At 35.3% G+C, this 18274-nt stretch overlaps 1 protein-coding gene and 1 non-coding gene across 3 annotated transcripts in view; one reads left to right on the top strand and one right to left on the bottom strand.

The window, feature by feature from the left end:
• vg (transcription factor vestigial) overlaps positions 1-18274 on the bottom strand; it is a 153014-nt gene that overhangs the window by 70036 nt on the left and 64704 nt on the right. The window lies entirely within an intron of this gene.
• Positions 5409-5490, top strand: TRNAS-UGA (transfer RNA serine (anticodon UGA)). The gene has a single exon. It is a non-coding gene; the product is annotated as a tRNA-Ser (tRNA).

Genomic DNA, 18274 nt, shown 5'->3' with positions numbered 1-18274 from the left:
GAAACTTCGGAGATAGAAACGCGGGGAATGCCTGCCGCTACGCGAAGCAGAATTATTGAGATTGAAGTTTCTGCTTCTTCCTGGGACTCACGGCGCTGTTCGATGGGAGCCGCGGGACGAGGGGCGCGCTTCTGCGATGCAAACCGTGTGGATAATAAATACGGGGGGACATTTTTTTGCAGCGAGGGTGCAGTATATATTTTACCCGCGCGTTTTAATGAACTGTTGGTAAACGGAAAGTTGGGACTGAGATCGATCTTCGTTCGTGCGAGCGAATATGTGAAGGTGTAAGTGTTTTGCAAATACGGTAATGATGTTTATGGAATTCTTAAATATAAATTAGTATTCTGTTTTGTTGTCTTTAATATTTCGACGAAAGAAAGTGAGGCGTTGAAGTGCGTCCTATCTATTACTTTCACTATACTACGAGAAGATATATCTGTGAAGTACACTTAAATTTCGATTTACGCGGATTTTTCGTACACCAGTCTCCTTCACACGGTAAATTAGAACACTATTTACGCGGTACTTTTGATGTGCGATCTAAATTAGTAATACCGAATAAAATGTGCTTTTGTTTTCTGAAATGTCATTATTATTATTCCTTTTCTTTAGCTATATGAAATAAATATGTATTTCTAAACCTCATACCAACATTTCTTTTCAATATTTTGTACTCTCTTATACCCACAGACTCTATTTACGCGATTTTCGTTCGCGTAAAACGAATTCAAGTGAAGTGAATTTTGGTGTAAGTTGAGAGTCAGATGTATAGTAGTTTCATAAGAAGTTTTAACGTTGAGATACTCACTTGATTAATAATGGTTGGTCATTTGTTTTTACATGCTAATTGAGTGTGCATTGAAAACATTTCGAACTCTTTCTTTAATAGTACTATTATTTAACGTACTACAGCAATTGTACAATTTGATAATGTCATTACTTGTCCGCTCAATTATGTGTCAGTAAAGTAATTATTCAATAATCTTTTCATGAATTATTCACTAAGATGAAAGTGATCAGAATCGACATTATAAGAAATAAAACATGTTCTTACAGTGAAATTTCACTGTTCAAAATTAAGGAAACATTAATGTCTGCTGTGTGGCAATTAAAATACAATCTTGTTAGTCAAACTACCTTGTAACTACAAGTATTACCCAATTCTCAATAACTGTAGCTAACGACGACATTAAACTGTCAAATAAAGAGAATCTGCACGAGACTTTGTGATCCTCGCTACTTTCGCTATTAGTCCAACGTAAGAGTCACAAAATCACACTGGTGGCAACATGTTAATTAAGGATCGGTTAATAGAGTCCAACAAGTTTCTTTCACTATAGCGCCCACTACTTCAGTAAGAATTTCAATTAGCCGGGGAAACGATCGAACTAAGACAATTACAGGGAACAGGGTCGCATTTCCGGGTTTTAACGAATGAACTGCGGATTAATTAAGCTCGGTCCTCTCTTTCTTTTCAACGGCGATCTAGGAAACCGGCATATGGCGAGCACCATTAACGATAATTGAGCTATCCCGTGGTTATTTAATTATGATCATTTAACCGATCAATGGTTACCGTTCGCGTGAAGTTCTAAAAAATGGAACGTTTGGAACGTAAACGATTGTCCCCTATTTACCTATTCTGTAGCTATTCTGGTTCTTAGAAAATTAGGTCAAGGATGTTTTATTAAAATTAAAGATCATACAAATTATAACCTCTTACATATTAAAAGCTTGTTTCGTTAAGATGACCACCTTTATTTCCAATATTTCCCAAACAAGTATAGAACGTTTCATTTCTTTATTGAAATTATTTATATTTACATTATTATATGTGCCGAAAGAAAATAATTCAAAGAACATTAAGAAACAAAATATCCACTGACCTTTGATCGATTGAAATTTATGACGAAATAACCCTTTTTACCGTTAGTTGGATGTTTTCGATGTTATTATTCTTATGCTTCGTATATTCATTCTTCCATAGACAATACACGAAATAATGAAATATCGAACTGTTATATAACAAAACTAATTTCCGTGAAATTCGCAATTAAGCAATCTTCTGCGGTTTTCCGTTTGACATTTCCATGGATTAATTTTACTATTCACGGATCGAGAGGTGAAAGGGATACGATCCTTTGTTCTCGCAAGGAGTAATGGGAAACTCGTTTTGTTTCGCGCGGCATCCAGGAACCCGACGCCGTTTCGTGTATTCCCCGGGGAATAGCGGACGAAATATCAAAGGTTTTCGCGGATCATTTTTCATTCCCATAATCGCTCGTCTCATCTCGGGCAGCTCGTGACACTGCACAAGCTGACAGTGACGAATCGACAGTTGTTGAGTCAACCCTTGAGACACTGGCCGGCGACCGGTGTCTCTCTGTCCCACGCGTTTCGTGACTAATGAAAACGTAGCGTCCTTTCGAATCCGACGAATCTAATCTTCAATTTATCCGATCGCAAGAAAGAGAAATGGCTAGAAATGGCAACTTTTGGCACCATTTTCAAACGAAAATTACGATGTCAGTATCGTGTTATACAATTACTCACAAAACTTCATCCATCCATATGTCGGATATAATATATTTTTCCAAATCAACTATTTTTTTTGTTAACACATTGTTGACCGGCAATTCCATGCAGAAGCTATCTGATATCACCGGTTGTTATTTCGTAATTAAATATGAAAGTGAAACAATCCAAATAAACTCCAATATACTTTATTTACATATAATGAATTGAAATACAATTTTGAATATTTTGCTTTTGCAATGTTCTATGCAAGTGCAAACAGAAGTTAACTCGTGACCGGTCAACAATATGTTAAATTAGCTGAATAAGCTGCATAATTACTGCCGAATAAGTCTAATGATAAGTATAAGGCATGTAATGATAACCTTTTCTAATGAAAAGTCTGATAAAGCATCGAAGTCACTTTAAACAATATACAATGATTAATAACGATGATTTTTTATTTCGTATAACTTGACCATAAAAAGATTTGCAGACATATTGTAATACTGAAGCTTGTACATACAAATGCGAACACTTTGGTTGCTAATCTGTAGTTAGATGTACCTATATAAAAGTTTTGCAATTATATGTTATTGGTACAGTGGTAATTATTTATGTGAAATATAAAATAATTAAAAGGATTTTCAGGTAAATTAATAAAAGACTGGATTTGGGGAAAATCAAATCAATCGAATCTTCTACAATAACATTTTGTGTTTACTGGAAGATACTCTTAAATGTTCTGCTCACATTTTTCGTTTGTAAGTGGCCGTTCTGCTTAAAAATAGCCATTTTCAATATTTATTGATTCCAGTTACAAAAACCTAACTGCGAATTTCTGAATATTCATGTGATCACAATCCGGGTGAACGGTTTACATAGCTGGTCACTTTCAACACCATAAAACTTGAATACTAACCTGTTAGTCGAGTGATTTTCGAGTATAAACGCTCACGAAGGCGTAACTCAAGACTAAAATTAATTTAGTTAAGATTTTTTAACTATAAGTGCCAATATAACATAATTTATGCCACCCATATAATGCAGATATTACGAGTCAATAGTGCATGTACCAGAATTACTGGTTGAAAAAGAAGAAAGTAGAGACTCACCGGAAGATAAAGAAGAACATAAACGACCAGTTCATTCATCATTCCCGATTAATAAACTTAATGGCAACAGAATAAAAAATAATTTTCACTAAAAATTGTTCTCGCGACTTCACTCATTTTCGTATGTGAATTTATTATCTTTCACGGTCAAATTTCATTCCAAATATTAAATATCAATATGCTTTACCAACGCAAAGTTTTATTTCTTACAAAATCTTACTGAATATTAGAAGGAATTCTAATAAAAATAAAAATAATATAATTAAAAAAAATATAATATCAGTGATTAAAAATAAATGAATATCTTCGAGACGGTTTCTCTTCTGATATTATATCCCTCTTTCAAAAATTCACAAGGTCTGATACCTATCGTCTGTAAATATAAAAGAAAGAAATTGCACTGTCAGGAAATATACGTAAATTACCATTCGCAATTTATTTATTCCTTTTCTTCGATCGATTATTTCCTTCTATTCCGTGCAACCATTTCGCTGTAAAACATCGAACGGTTTCTTCGTCATTTTGCATTATGCAGTAGTCGTTCGACACAGACAGATTTTAATTCCAATCGAGGTGGCAACTTTCTTCGCGGATTCCATGCTGTCGATCGGAGTCCGCCGCGGCGAGCAAGATTCGTAATTATGGGAGGAAATTAATGTAATTACAACAGGTCGCGTTCATACATTGACGATTACGCGCGCGCTTAAATGGCGACTCGGGAAGTCCCGTTCGCACAAAAAACTATGGCCCTTCTCCCGTCTCATAAACGAGCCGAGTGACTTTCGCGTACCATACTGGTTTTGCACCTTGAAGTATTGAAAAATGCAACGTCGCTGAGAAATCGTGGAACAGGGAATTATAAATTTTCAGAAAAGTATTTTACGCTGGAGTTGGGATAGTTTGAATATGGGTTTAAACGGTGATAGTACACCTTTTGTATTTAGTCGTCTATATAAAGTTGCCATATAGCTGTTGCGTTCTTTGGTTAAAATAAAGAAGTTCTATATTACCCATAACTTATAATCAAAGCAGTTCTTATGAAAGCATAACGAATTCTGAATTTACATTAATATTAGGAGACATAAATAAATTCATTACTTTATTAAACTTGTAGCTTTTCATAATACGGAAGACAATAAAGGTAAATTCTTGATTGATATATTTAACATTTTTAATTTTTAATGTAAAAATAGAATTATTTATCATTATCATCTTTTAGTACAATGTTATAAATTATATAATTATCAGTACGTAGTAATTTTCATTCATAACAGTCAATAGATTTCAGTGATTTTGCTTTGTCACTCTATGACACGACATAACGATACCCACAAGAATGTATTTAATAATAATTATTGTTAAAAATCATAATCATATTATTATAATGTCTTATATTTTTGTCCAATTTATAATTATTTGACAAATTTATAAAGCAAAAGGTAGTGCAACATCGATTCAGTAATTGCAAATGTAATATTGAGCTGAGAATATTAATAACATATTATTGTTTAAAAACTAAGTAGAATTGTATTTTATAGCATTTAATAAAAATATTGTATTTTGTATTACTCGTATTGAAAAATATTGCTACTAAATAAAGTATTTTATGACTTTATTATATTTTACAAATAAAAAGTAGGATTATTTAAATTATTAATTTTTTATTAAAGTTACATATATTATGTCGATAAAATAAACAAATAATGAAACATTAACTATAGACAATCCTCTTCGTATACTTGGTTAAATACCAAATTTAAGCAGTTATTCCTCGAAGCTGCGGTGTCCGAGCGGTTAAGGAGATGGACTTGAAATCCATTGGGTTCTACCCGCACAGGTTCGAATCCTGTCCGCAGCGAAAATTTTTTTTTCTAAAATTACACATCAAAATACTCCGAACATCGTATTGAACAGATTCTACGCATTTTTAATCTTTTTACAATTGAAATAACTGATAAAAAAAATTTTACCATCATTGTCTAGTCGTTCGATCGATTATAAGTTAAGATTTGTGGTGTTCGTATATAAGTATTACTCGAAGATCATGAATTTTGTATTTTAAAATTTTTTTCATACATTTTCATACCTTTTACGGTGATTGCAAGTGAACAAAAAGAAAATTGTATAATCGTACCACAACAAACGAGTGTTCGGAGTGCGGCCACTCTCACAAATATTCGTTTGTCTGTAAGTATGAAATATGCTGATTTTAACAGCGATTAGGAAGTTGTAATTCGTCATCGCACCTACGCAATGAGTGTTCCATTCAACGGAGATTTTATGAAGGTGATAATAATTTGCAAAGGGTATACAGGACTCGATAAATCCTGCGTTGACGTTGATGCATTGCGAAAGATACGATATTTCTAAACGAAAATAGTAACATTATGCAACGTTTAATATTTACGGAAGTAGTAAAATGGTTTGAATAAATGTTCAAGGAATTATGTCTCACAAAATTTTCCATTCTACCTCGATTAAATCGAGTAAATAAGAGAGGTTACATAACCGCTTATAATATCGTGTTAGATTCGTGACGAAAATTTTAAACTGCATTTGAGAGACCTAAGTGTCATTTATTGTTTTTAAATATAAATGAAATGTTACTTTTCTATTATCAGTCGTTCACCTTCGGAGTAAACGTAGATGTAGAATAAGCATCAACAATGTTTCTCTTTCTACTAAATTATTTACGATAAAGTCGTATCGATCATAGTTACAAAATAAATCATAAGGCAATGGGTTAATTTTAATGTTATATATCACAAATTATGTCTTCAACTGTGTGCGTGCAAATGTAAACAATTATTATTTTTTATTATCAACCTAATGACATATAACACTTTTTATAACAAAAACATTTCATTTCCAAACTGCTAAAACGAAGTCACATTTAGGGAATAATTTGTATCAACACAAACGCAATATTTCTCAATTTGTCACTACAGTTTCAATGAATATATCACCTATTTATATTCGTCGAATAATACATTTGAGTACAAAATTTCTTAAACGAAGTTATTACAATTAGTAATAAGAAAGTGTAAACTTCGAAATACAAACATTTCCTTGAGCATACCAGGAAGAAACGGTTTGGAATAATGAAAAGAATAAAGTGCAGAAGATGAAAATAATAAAAGCGAGTGTCGGATACTCTGGTGACATTAGAACTGTTTGACGTCTAGGGGTAGACGAACGATGACGGCGGCAGGGACAGAAGCCATTTCATAAAAATTCCTGTCCACCATTCTTCCTGGCCCCTCGTGTTTCCCTCCCCTCCCGTCTAAACCCACGTAATTGAAGAAACAAAAGGGGACTGCAATTATGCCTGGCAATTACGTCGGTATAAGCGCGCCTGCGTGGAGCGCGGAAGCATGGCGGCGCGCGGCTTTCTTCCACGCTCGACGCAACTTTTTGATGAAATTATTTCCTCCGGCGGGCTCGTAAAACTGTTGGAAATGAGTACCGGACTCCCGGTGTGAATTCGAGCAAGGCCGGAAACGTGCTGCGCGTCGCGGCTAAAAATCATGCACTTCTGGAACGAAATTAACCCTAAAATTACCGGACGGGTCAAATTGACTCGCTTCGGACTTTTAATTTTGCAAGTATTTAAATTATGAAGGCCTTTCGGAGAAAGATTTTCAATTGTATTCGCGTGTCTGCACAGATACAAGACTAAGAGCCCCTTCGAAAGGAAACGTATTGTAATTTTTATAAAAATTGGAAGTAAGTCACTCTGATCGCTCGGTAGTTTTAGTGTTGAGCAATTTTCTTTGGAGATCAGCCATAACGAGGTGTATCGCAATAGATTCAAAATTTCGTCACACTTGTTTTTTCAATTTTGTTAATGCTTGCAGAATAATATTGAGAATTTAAACATTTTATTTTGTAACGTAATTGTCTCGTGAAAATTCATTGTCAGTTGGCGATCTTTAATTCGAATATACGAATGAGGATTATATTTGAGCACTGACGGCGATTCATAGTCATTGCACAGTTAAAACACTGATGTAGGTAAGTAATTGTTTTAGTGGAAGATCTATTGGAAGACGAGGAGAATAGTAAATGACAGTCATTGATCAGAAAATTACCTTCCACGCAATTTCGCAAACGTTGCGTAACATCAGCCGACTGACTTGACGCAATCGAAAAGAAGAAACCGCGAGACAAATCGCTGACAATTAAGCGGGTAAATAATTAAAACTTTTGCAAACGGCATTTACGGAGAAACCTGTTGTAAAAACTTGATAATAAGAGGAAATAAGGGAACTTGTTAGCCAAGACATAATACCTCTTTGCAGCAAGTGCGTAAAGGTTTTTATATGTTAACTTTTACATGGATTACGAAACCGTCGAGAATTCGCGTAGATAATTTCACTATCAGCTGACACGATCATCTGCTGAAAGCGTACAGCGCAATTAATTAATTTATTAATAGGAAATACGTAAGAAGAAATTAATGATTTTAACCCTCGGAGTACCGGCTCGGCTATCGCACAGCGTCCCGTGACTTTTGTTTACAATAATTTGATACATTAAACTCTGAAATTTCGTTTCAATAGAATATAAACAAATGAAGGAATATGAGTAAAGTAACGTGAAATGGCAGCGTTTAATTTATACGTTGCATTTGTACACGATACAGCAACGTTCGATACAGAATGTATTTTACATGTATATTTCTTAACAGTTGATGATTATTACTTTTGGAGAAAACAATCAGTCTGTGTCATATTTTTCGTTCACGTAATTAAAGGAGCTTTTATTAATATAACTTTGGGTTGATAAAGAAATTGGGACATTGCCTACAGAAGGAAGTTTTAAGTATAAATGTAACCATATACCTGCGCCATTAAACGAAACTTTTAACAATGGAAACAATGTTTAAATATTTAACCAATTACCTGTTTGGCACTCCTGACTTTGAATCACTCGATATCCCTGATTTACGTGGATTTTCTTTACGCGAGTCCCTCTGTTACGCGTTAAATTAGAATATTATTTACGCGATTTGAATTTAGTAACGAAAAAATGTACTTCGTTTCTTAATATTTCTTTTCTTCGGCTATGTGAATTGTATTTCTAAAACTTACACCATGTTTCCTTCCTAATATTTTGTTTTCCCTTGTACCGACAGAGTCTACACGATTTTCATTCGCGTATAACGAATCCAAGTGGAACAGACTTTCGCGTAAATCGAGGGATAGGTGTACTCGCCATCATTTCATTTCTGTAACACAATTTACGTATTTACATACCTTTCACGAGGCCCACCGCAGATAACTGGTTAACACGTTAAGTACCATTTCTCATGAGATACGCGGGCACGTTACAGAGCAGTGGATACGACATGAAAATATATAAAAATCACGAGAAACTCAGATATAATTTAACATTTCACGTTCAAAAATCAATACAGCTTACAAGTAAAATATAACCGAAATTCTCGGCGGCGCGGAACGTGTTAAGACGAAGATATGACTTACACCGTTCGACTTCTGAGCCATTCATTTATCGCGCGACAGGGTTCCCGCAAATATGCGTCCACCGAAGCCGGCGCTTTTCGTTTAAAGGATGATTTTGCAATTATTTCGAGTATCACGGTGTACGATTTCGAGCGATAACCAGCGTACACAGTGTAATTCCCATAATTCACCGCCCCTCGGTTCACCGAAGAGCGACGCGTATACGCCATAAAAATACTTGCCCGTGTGCCCATAACGAGGCGCGGTTCACGCTCCCCGTTTTCTCGAGCTCTCCGTAGCGGCGCGAGAAATCAAACCCGCCGACGTATATTAGCATACGTTTTCTCTCGGTCGGTATGACCGTAAACCTGTCGGCTATCGCGGTAATCACGGGCGAGCTATTGTGCGACCAGGGACAAATGTTCCGTGTCGGGAGGCGAGGGAGCGGGAACGGAAAAAAGGGACCAAAGCGGAGAGATGGTGACGAGCGCGAAGGAGAGGAAGAAAAGAGGAAAGGAGGAAAGGAGGAGAGAAAGGGAGAAAGACAGGAAGAGTGGAAGAGGAGAAAAAAAGCGAAGAAAGGAGACGCGAAAGCGCAAATAAGACGTCGCCGCGTCGTTTAGTCGATCGTGGAAGCGAATCGGAAATCGCATGCGGAGCCACTGGAAAGGTTTACGACCTTCGTTATCCTCTTTGCGCACTCATCAAGCCGGGTAGGAACGCTTCTCGGCGTATCCCCGAAGAAATAAGTAAGCGGTGACCGTGCAACACCCCGACAATCGCGATCGCCGATGCGTATTCCCCGTTTCCGATGCAGCGTCGCGCGCGCGGCCCCGTGATGTACTGAAATGGAATTATCTCGATCCCTTCGATTCGATCTCCCTCGTTCTTTCGGACTTCGCCGTCCGGTGACGTCTTCTTTCGTTTCTTTCGACCCTTTCTCGCGAACGGCCAGCCCTTTGCTCCTCCGCCGCGAGATCGGAACTCGGAGAGGGTTCGAGCTGAATCTTTAATTTAGAGCCTTCTTTATTAAGAACCGATGCTGCTCGCGCGTTTGGGAATTGTTGATTTGTATAGGGATTTGTTTTAGAGATACGGCGGGACGGCGTTTTTTCCGATTACACGAATTAAGCGATGCATTCATTAGCGTTTACGTTTTGGAACATCTTTCTTGAGCCGAGCGTCCCATTCCGACGTTCTGTCCGATTTGTGAGTTTAATGTGTATGATGGGACTTCATTTATATTGATAAAGATTAGCGAACGCATGAAAAAATGGTGGAAGTACATTTTAAAACTGTGTAGTCTTTGATTAATTTATGATGTTTGCGTTCTAATGCACTCGTCCTGTTCGATGAAGTGATTTTAACCTTATGAGACATGCATAAAGTATTGCCACGAAGTATTGATATTGTATAATTAGATTAAACATCTATTTAACCGTAATGAGCTTCGAATAACTGTCACAAAACAAAATCTTTTATTCTTCAAATTTTCCATTAGCAGAACATATCGTAATTAATTCAAAATTTATGTTTAAATACACTATTAGATATCATGTTAAATTATTATTTGAAACTGTTACTAAGTTTTATGTTTTTGTAGAATTCTTTTTCAGAAACGCAAGCAACAAATTTTAAAAACTTCGTGGCTTCTAACTCTTCCATATTTTTAAACTTTGAATTGTTTCAAATTTTAGTGCAAACGAAAGCAGGCCTATATTCTTCGATTTCAAACAAATGAAATACGAAAACATTGATTTGATTAAGAAATTACGATGTTCTGAATATTATATGAGAATGTAAGGTTAATTATCTTAATTTTTCTATAGAAAACTATTAACGTGTAATTATTTCAGTCTACGTAATGATTGGATTCTATAAAGAATATTATATGTTTGACGAAAATATAAAATTATTTCTTAATAAAATATATTACAGTGCATGGCTTTATACATTCCTGCAATATAATGTTGGAACTGTTACCTATGTTACTTTTCAGTATATTTATCAATAGCTACACTGTGATTACGTAATACTTCCGTTTACACGGTATTTAGCACTGATAAAGTATTCTTATCATACTGACCTGTTTGCGTAATGGAACATTCAGTAGCTGCGCGTGTTACACGCTTCTCGTTATGTTTCAGCTATGTATACCTTTATCGGTGCAACATAATTGTTATATCTACTATGCTCGTGTGTCGCCATTTTCTTGACATTATAATGATCGATAATCTTCTTCGTGCAGTATATATTATATAAATAACGTATAATATTAAATGAGTTATGTTACACGTCCGTAGCATTCCTTTTCGAAATGAAATTCAAATGCTTGAAAAAGAAATGAAAATGATCTACTTTGCTGAAGCGTATGTTTTTCAAATATTCCATCTATAACACATAAATTATCCTCTGGGCTTAGTCTTCAAGTACTTTTGTCGCACAATAGTCTTTTAATTAGATAATTTAATTAATTATTAACTTTTTAATTTTTATTTATTAAATATCTTTTATCCTCACCTTTTCAATTGACGCTAACAGCAATGCAACGCATACATTTAATCAAAGTCCGAGGACTTCTTAACTAAAGTGAACGTCTTGTTACGCGAGAGAAAGGGAAATTTCATTTGTATTCAATTTAACACATCGCGTATCGGTTAATTTTCAGAAAGTATGCGGATGGCAATTTTCAATGAGGACAACTTATATCACTATACATAGAAAAACTCAGATATATTGTTATGTAACATATTTTAAATACATAATCAATTCGAATTAAATTTTACATTTCTTCAATGCTGCGGTAATTAGCGAAGTTGCACAGCTATGTGTCTTTATATAAAAACGAGATTTCGGTACGCAATGTGTTAAAATATCAATAAATTCAATTATAAATATCCAGAAAATATCGACAAATCCACATTAGTGTCTAAATACATTCATTATTCACTGTACCTAATGAATGTTAATCGATCGACGTCAGTTTATTATTAGAATCAGGAAAAATGACTAGCAGGTAGTAAAGAAAACTTTTAGGTAAAAGTTATATACAAGGAGCCCGCGAAGCGCTCTTCTCTCAGATGAAAGGCGTAATCGTTTTTACCGTAATCTTTAAGTTTGCAGCTAACCCCCGAAGGAGAAGCTTTTCATCGCTTGAATATCGAAGAATTTGTCGCTCCGCTTGAAGCAGGTCGAGCGAGAAGACATCAAAGGATTCTTCCTCGACCCTGTTTCGGCTCCGATCCCCTTCCCTACTCTTTCTCCGACGTTAATAATCATTTATTATCCCGTCGTAATAACCAGTGTACAGCGATATTATGAAGTTACGAAATTAAGGCTTTGTTTAAAAATTAGCTGCCCGCACGTTCACCGTGGTCCTATTATGAACTTTGCCCTCGGTCCATGATTCGCGGTATTCTCCCGTTCTATGCCCCCGAAACTGTAAGTGATGTACTAAATGTATCATATCATAATCGGGTAAATGTCTAGATGAGTCATCTCCTCATCGATTTCAATGACACCGAAATATATTGGCAAGGATGTCATTCTGAATAACTTTTTCTTATATATATGTATTTTCTGTATATACATCTACATAACGACCTTGCCAATATATTTCGGTGTCATTGAAATCGATGTGGAGGTGACTTATATACATATGTATTGTATATATAATTAAAAATATAATTAATAATATAATTAAAAAGCTATACTAATCTTTTGAATAACTTTAATAATTTTTTTAAAAGAGATAAGCAGATACGTTTTAAATCTTGTCTAACCTCTTTTTTCTACAATAAGGCAGTTGTAGAATGGTAATAAAATGATTGACTTTAATGAAACATATGTAAGAAATTCGATTTGAGTGTTCTTAATTATTTTCACTGATCAGAGTAGTAACATAATCCTATATAATGTTTCATAACATGTGAACATAAATTCCGATACGGATTAATTATAAAAACTTTTATGCTTTAAGAATTCCCATTACAGATAAAATTATTGTAATTGATTTTAATCTAAAGGGGTTATCTCGAAGTGACAATTACCGATTTCGATGAAATTTTGCTCAGATGAAAGAACGCTGTAAATGTTTGATACCTACTTTTTATTTCAGCAATCGTGCATGATGATGGGTTGAAAAAAAATCCCAAAGGTAGAAATGGATTTTACCTTTTCGCTATAGATGGGCTCCAATAAAAGAGAATGCGATTGTGAGTGGAAGAAGAATATTTATTCTAGCTAATTATATCTGTTCTGCATGATGCACTGATAAATATTAACCTTCAATATTTTTAAACATAATAAAAAGTTTATATACATAACATATAATAAATGTTTGTCATCGTTCTAAGTCTGAAAAATCTGTCGAAATATGGAATCGTCTCTTCATGATAATCTCTCATCAATTTCAGACAATAAATAATTGTATGATGAAGATACTAATACAAATTTCTTAACCTTCATTTATCAGAATTTCATTTTATTCTCCGAGTCAATTGATTTTTCTTTGTAATCTTCAGTGTTAGGTATTTACCAGTATTCTAACTTTCTGTAAGATTTGTTTAAAATTATATAGTTGTCGTTTCTTGATATTGCAGCACAAACATAACAGTTACGATTCCTTACTGTGTATTTATTAAAATTTCATTTCAGTTCTGAAATAAATTTGTTCATTTCGAATACCAATACATACTACGTCATTATAAATTCAAATCAAACATCAGAAAATATAGTTCCACGTTAGTTAACAAATATTTGAGTCCGAGGTCATTTCAAGGTCATAGTATTTTACATAATTAAAAGCATAACAAGATTAACTATATGTACAACAGAGAAAAGGTACTTCTTCTCAGAGAAAAGTAGTTCTTTTATTCGAATCATTTCTCGAAACAGTTTAACCCTTAGCACTCCAGGTTGTTTTGTAATCTATCAGCAACTGCAACTAATTTTTATAGTATTCCTAGCGAAAATTAGAAACGCTATAACATTTCTTCGATCTCTTATTTTCCTTGTTGGCACAAAATTTGGATGTGTGGAAAATCGAATAATTTTAGGGTAGTTTCTTTAAGATTCATTAAAATATTTAATATTGTAACTGGTGCAATATCGGAGCCTACAGAGTTCAAAGGGTTAAATCGTATCAGCAACGATCACGTAATATCGTAAATACAGAAGACATTTTCGCCTGTGTTGCCTGAAACAGCTGGTATAAGGGAAAAAGCTGTAAGTATAACTGAACATATGGCGAGCCAACATAGTCGACGATGTTATTGAAATTTACGATTTTCGCTATCTCCTGGTTCACTGCTCTGTAGACAAAAACAGCAAGTCCACGGTCAGTAACTGGCGTGATTGGCGAACGTTTAAAGTATATCAGCGCGGGCCGTCAATGAAATAGCTGCACGCGGCACCGTGAGACGCGCGAAATTGATGAAAGTATGCCGGGTCCGCGCATTCCGCGGAAGTTTCGAGTTCTGACCAGCTTTGGCAGCCCAGAGCGAGAAGCACGCCGAACGCATCTGTTTGGCCAGCCGATAACACGACGTACGAGGCGTCGCGCCGCTTTCGCGCTCTTATTAATGAGAGGACATTCCCGGAGGGCCTTTCGGGATCTTCGTCTGCCGGCGCGATCCCCCGAATGAAAGCCGAAAACGCGAACAATCCGCGGATAGCTGGCCGCCGAATGAAAAACAGATGGTGACACCGCCGCGCGCCGATCCGAAATCTTGCTTTTTCGCGCCACGCCTTTGAGCCCGTATCAAGCGGGACACGTGGCCTCTTATTCCCCTTTTGCTTTGATTTAGTCGGGGGTACCGTCGAATGGTGATGACGGTGATAATTCTTCGCTATTTCAAGCAGGGGGCGTTAATGTGTTGGAGTTTGTGCGTTTTGTTGTACTTGAGGAAAGTGTACTAATAACTAACCAGTTGAAGTTACATAAATATAAATATAAATATAGATATAAATATAGATATAAATATAGATATAAATATAGATATAAATATAAATATAAATATAAATATAAATATAAATATTTATATTTATATTGTGTATTCATATTTACGATATAAATATGCTGTCTTTACAGCTTCAGCTGTTAATTATTCGTACATTCACCTCACTTTACTACTGATAAATATTTTACAAATGTAGCTGTCCGACTCACAAAAATAGATAAAGTAGCGCAAAGGATCAAAAGTAGAAGAAATGGGTATAGAAATAAATTGAGGTCGATAACAATTAAACTAAAGTCGGCTACAAAATTCATGAAGATACCAACAACACTGAAGACAGTTTAAATCAGTGACGCGCTACGATACGTGAAATATACGTATGCGCATACATTAATTCTACAAGAAGGAATCCCGGTGCAGATCGACTTCAGAATATTGCGCACGTGTGAATATTCTCATACATTTCTTCACAACTTTATTGCAGTTACTTTCATCTCCTCTGTCGTTCTCCGTATTTGATTGGCCGGTGCACTTAAAAACGCTTAAACTGTCCCAGCACTGGAAGCTTTAATAATAGCCGATCTAAAGGAGAGATATCAGTTAAATGTAAATGTAAATGCGACTGAGAACGTCTGATTTCAACGAGCGTATCCGTCGCGACGACATTCCATAATACAGTATGTAAACACGCAGCTTTGTAGTTTCTACCTCACTTTTTTATATGAAAACTACCAGGACTTGGAAATTACGGCTCAAGGTTGGCGAATAAATAGTCGGTTGCGAACTTCATTATGTGAAGTTATATGGTGATAAAAAATTTATTCGTCCAGCGATTTACGTAATATTCAAATAAACCGTTCACATGTCATTGCAAATGATCGTTTCTGATGTACCAGTGGTAACTAAATTATTTATCAACATTTAAATAGATACTCGGAGAGACCGCTAATCAGAGTAGCAGTACCACCGAATCGTTAACAACTTCTGATATGATCATAGTTTATGGTAATGACACTTGTAGCTATAGTGTGTGATACAGAATGTAATTTCATGTAAAGGAATTAACATAACAAGTTTGTTCACATTATTTTTATATCGGCATAAAATTAAATACAATATCTATGTACACGTTCCTACAATGTATACGAAAGATAAGAAGAAAATATATAATAACATTTATTTGTATGATACCAATATTTTGTGTGTAATAGCTTTTACGTGAATGTCTTGTAAATGCCTTACATATGGTGCAATTGCAATCTGCCATTGTGTCTGTTCATGATCAGCTGTTTCTACTTCAAGCGACTGTACTATTAAAAGTATTTATCCGGTAAAATAAGTCAGTATTTAAAGTAACTCTAACTAATTGTAATAGAATATTAGTTACCAATGAGTCATTCATTTTTAGTATTTTCTACTATACATTGTATAGCATGTGTATAATAATGAAAGAAATAAAGTCAACGTAAAATATTTGCAAGTCCAAAGAAGAGGAATCATACTAATATTTCTTTAGAAATACTTAACATGCCGCACAATTTTTAATAGCTTTTGCAAAAATTCGTTACAGATTTAACCCTTTGAACTCTGTAGGCCCCAATATTGCCCTATTATTAAACATTTTAATGAATCTTAAAGAAACTACCCTAAGATTATTCGATTTTCCACGCATCCGAATTTTGTACTAAGAAGGAAAATAGAAGATCGAAGAAATGTAGCATTTCTCATTTTCGCTAGGAATACTATAAAAATCAGTTGCAGCTGCTGATAGATCACGGAACAACCTGGAGTGCCTAAGGGTTAAAGAAGCGTCAGTCCGCGTTGATTAAACGGCGCAGCCAATGAGCCAATCGATCGAAGGGGAGCCTCGCCAGCTAAGATACGAAATAGCGGGTGCTCGGCGGAAGGCGAGATGCTTGTGTGAACTTAATTTGATGGAAGCCGCGGCGTCTGCATAAAACGAGCTAATATAGAGCGTCTCCCTTGAGCCAGATATTTTGCACGGTTCTCTAGTTTCCGGAGTTAATAGAGACACCTCGGTGCGTGCCGCAGCGGAGGCAACACGCGTGCTCTCGAGTCACCTGCGTTCCGAGATCACAATTAAGGGATCGTGCGTGATCATCGCGTCAATTGAGAGAGATCCTCGCCTGCCAAGCGGCTGCCTTCAATTCGTCGGGAATTTACCGTGTAAAGACACACTGACGCGGTTTGCGACAGATATTAAATTCAGCTACTGTCCTCTAAAGAAAGGGTGATTAATTTATTTTTCTTTAGAAATTTCATATTTTATTTATATAACATTCTCGCTAATATCTCATATTCGCGACGATCACGATCTTATATTTTGTATATAAATGAAAAAGCTATGGATGTTATTATTTAAATCTTTGCGGACGAGGATTCTTTGAAATGTACAAAACCTTCATATGAAGCTAAATTATATATCCATTGCTTAATTAGTAGGAAAAAAGAAAACTACGTGCTGATCTCTTGCTGTTCGACTAATTAGATCATTTGTCCACGACTTAGTCTTCGAAATCCGAACATTTCATCTCACTGAAATGCCAACATCCGTCCGTAAAGGGTTAAAGTTATAAGCTATGACATTATATTTAGAAGCTCAAGAACTCTTTTTAGTTTCATATTTTCAATGTTCTATTTAGACAATTTTTTGGATTATTGGAATATTGCAGCTGAAAAGATTATCGACGAAACAAATGGTTGTAACGAACGTGTCAATGGTGTGCTGTTCGACAAACGTAGTGCAACGAAATCGAATAGTTGTCCCCAAGGGCCTGCGTTAACATTTTTTGAAAGTTGTTTCCGTGAGAAAGGAGAGAATGAGATGTGAAGAACGTTTCTGTTCTATTTGTTACTCATTGATTCGGACGTTAGAAATTACGCATAAAAGAAGAGTAAACATTCACAATTATATAGAACAATGATCTACGTTACAAATTTCAGTTGACTTCACTTCATGTCGTGATTGTCACATTGCTTCCCAACAAGAATGATTAATAATGATACCATTAACAGAATAGCAATTTTATATTTCTATGAAGTAACAAATTACTTTCCAACTATTGAATTATCTTTACGTTTCACTTTGAGAGGACAACACATTACTCTAGTCGTATAGTCAGTCGTTATAGTGAATTTATTTTTCCGGCGTCCTCTAAAATTTGTGAAATGTAACATAGGCCTTTCTTCCGGACGACCA

Source organism: Nomia melanderi, chromosome 3 (assembly GCF_051020985.1).
Source record: "Nomia melanderi isolate GNS246 chromosome 3, iyNomMela1, whole genome shotgun sequence".
Classification (NCBI taxonomy): Eukaryota; Metazoa; Arthropoda; class Insecta; order Hymenoptera; family Halictidae; genus Nomia; species Nomia melanderi.
The sequence above is the reverse complement of the archived record's forward strand: the minus strand, read 5'-3'. Positions and strand labels throughout refer to the sequence as shown.